This window comes from Amblyraja radiata, chromosome 4, assembly GCF_010909765.2.
Source record: "Amblyraja radiata isolate CabotCenter1 chromosome 4, sAmbRad1.1.pri, whole genome shotgun sequence".
NCBI lineage: Eukaryota > Metazoa > Chordata > Chondrichthyes > Rajiformes > Rajidae > Amblyraja > Amblyraja radiata.
In genome coordinates this window covers 73,363,927-73,367,021 of record NC_045959.1, presented here as the reverse complement: position 1 = coordinate 73,367,021, position 3,095 = coordinate 73,363,927, and the positions used below count along the sequence as shown (strand labels likewise).

Here is a 3,095-nt window from a genome sequence, read left to right as displayed (position 1 = left end):
TGGGTGGACTGTTGCACTGTCATTCACCAGCACGCCATAATCATGTCATGGATGGGATGGCAAGTCACCAAATTTCGTTTGAACTTCATGTGAGGTTCAAATGACAAATAAATGGTATTATATTGTATTGTATAATCATGTCATTCACTTATTGTTTAAATAATTCGACACAATAAACAGTAAAACACTCCACATTAAAATACTTTATATAATCATTTATTTCCCCAATCTTTTGGTTTACATTCCATCTAATCTTCATCTGAATATTCTTCATCAGATTCCAAATCTATTGTAGTAAGAGAGTTTCTGCAGTCAACACACTTACATAAATCTGTACATGGCACACCATGCTGTTGACATGAGCATCTTCCGTTCCCTGTACTTGACTTCTCACAGCTTGTTTTCTTGCATGAACAATATGTTAATTCTAGCAAGGTGCTTGGGGCTGGAGGCAGATCAGCCCAGTCAATGTCCAATTCACTGCCTACAATTTTCCACCCATGTCCCTTTGGACTGGGAATTTGTGGAAACTGTTACAGACATTTTGAATGTACAGCAGCCTGGTAAAGGAATGAAAAATAAAATAAATCAATATCCTCAAATATATCTTTACATTGTTCAAAGTAACATATGACCATAAATACAAAGAATTGTAGTTTGAGTCCTATCATTACCTTTCTTCCTTCTAGACCTTGCTATAGCTCGATTTATTGTTGTAATGTTGCAGAAGTGACGATAGCACGCGGCATGGTAACCCGGGATACACTGCTGCCTCCTAATAATAGAAGATAAAATGTGTCACGGAGTATTTTACATCATTTCATGTTTATATTATGTAAGACAATATCAACATATCAATGGGGAAATATACATGTACGCATGTCCAGGTAGATGGGATGGCAAGTCAGCAAATGATCAAATCAGTGTTCATTATGTGGCATAGGGCCTACGGTACATGTCCACACAAAACACTTTTGTGTGTGAATGTGCATGGGGCTCTGAAGAGTGGAGGGGCAGAAGCTACAGAAAAGAAAATCTCATAGTACTTAAGTCTGCATGGACTTCACATAAAATGTCAACCTCTTTTTAATGTTAATGAGACTTATACTAATTTACTACCGTAGATAAATTAGTTTAAGTTCACATAGACCAATTGATTTCAACATAATATCCACCATTTCTGAGCATTTCTCCCTGCGATGGAAGCCATAAAGTGCAGTCAATCTTCCTCCCTTGTTCTCCCGTGGTCGGTGCCTGGAAACCTAACGCAGTCGTCGCTATGGATGGCATATGTACAGCCTCCTCCCCCCCCCACCCCCCCGCGGATCCAAACACACTCCGCGGCTCCGAGTTTCCGAATCGGCTGCTTCTTACCGGAGACCGCGGCTTCACTATGTTAAGTACATAGGCCCCGCGGTCGGAGCACTTTTTCTCGGTAAGTGAATGCAGGCAGATCCGAGATTAGATGTTAAAGAAGACTTATTAGACTTCAACAAGCTGGCATTAGTGACAGCTTTTAATTTAATTTGTTATGGATAGACATAGTATAGGCCCTCAACTTCAGCCTCCAGATCTAATTTTTCACATTATAAGAGGTTGAAATTGAATTAATTAAAGTCCATACAGATTAATTTTCATAAATTCAGACTTTAGATCTTACCTTTCAGTTCCAGTTGCTTCACAATGTTTTCCTGGTTTCACGACTTGTCTGTCCTCTTTGTGTTGCAGCACATTTGCTTTCAAGACTTTCTTCCACTTCTATCCACTTGGCTGCACATTATTCAGACTTCTTAATGTTTTTCTCACTAAATTCAATTACCTTGCTGTGAGTTGCCACAAGATGTATGCTACAGAACAACAAAGAACCTTCTTCGGAGTCTCTAGTAACACTGGCATCAGTAGAAGTACTCTCCGCCATGGTGTGTGCTCTCTGCCTAGCTAGCCTGAAGCAAAGCACATGATTGGCCAATTGGCATCCAACTCAATGTTAAAGGTGCTTTGATTGGTCAAAAACTATTCGAAAAATTTGAGATTTTTCTCATATTTTAAAACTATGTGTAGGTTTTGTTCTTGACGAGTTTCAGGTATGATTTATATAATATTTTTACACAATATGTTAAAAATTCAGGTAGTTCTGCGAGTTGGGTCACGAACTTGATCGAAAAAGTTCCTCGGCCCACAGCCTATCTCTATGACCAGTCTCTTCTCCCAAGACCATGTCCCCTAGTTTTCCATTTTTCAGCTTGCTTAAAAAGCTTCCCAGTATTTGCCTTGCTAATCTTTCCCATATCTTGCAAATTTCAAGGCAATCACCATTTACAATTATAGGACAACAAGCAACCTGATGAATCTATTGTGAACGACATCAAGGCAATGTTCTTCCTTAGGTTCAGAGACCAGAACTTCACAAGTATTCCAAATTTATCTAACAAGTGAACAACTGTAGTATTACTTCTTTACGCCTGTACGCTAAACCCTGTAAAGTGAAGGTCAATGTATAGAAACATAGAAAATAGGTGCAGGAATAGGCCATTCGTCCCTTCGAGCCTGCATCACTATTCAATATGATCATGGCTGATTATCCAACTCAGTATCCTGTACCTGCCTTCTCTCCATACCCCCTGATCCCTTTAGCCACAAGGGCCACATCTAACTCCCTCTTAAATATAGCCAATGAACTGGCTTCAACTACCTTCTGTGGCAGAGAATTCCACAGATTCACCACTCTGTGTGAAAAATGTTTTTCTCATCTCAGTCCTAAAAGATTTCCCCCTTATCATTTGCCTTCCTAATTGTTTGCTGCTCTGTGTGCTTATTTTCTGCACTTTATGAACGAGGACACCAACATCCCTTTACTAGTCATAAGACTAGTTTCACATCATTATAAAATTATAACACTCAGCTTTTTATCTTAAATATTAACAGAAATTGCCAATGCCTGAAGACCCAGTTCTGAAAACGATGGCACCACACAATTAAACTGGCAACCTGCAAATGCAACGTCTTTTCCAACCTCACTACTTTCTCTTCCTTCCATCCTCATCTTCATCTCTCACCAGGAAGTCCCACATCAGCTTGAGGTTATGTTATTTATT

General features: G+C 39.4%; 1 long non-coding RNA gene across 1 annotated transcript; it reads right to left on the bottom strand.

The window, feature by feature from the left end:
- Window positions 1-200: 200 nt before the first annotated feature.
- LOC116971728 lies at window positions 201-1,832 on the bottom strand. The gene is made up of 3 exons (XR_004411592.1): window positions 1,661-1,832; window positions 675-775; window positions 201-560 (listed from the first exon to the last, which is right to left on the bottom strand). It is a non-coding gene; the product is annotated as an uncharacterized LOC116971728 (long non-coding RNA).
- Window positions 1,833-3,095: the final 1,263 nt, after the last annotated feature.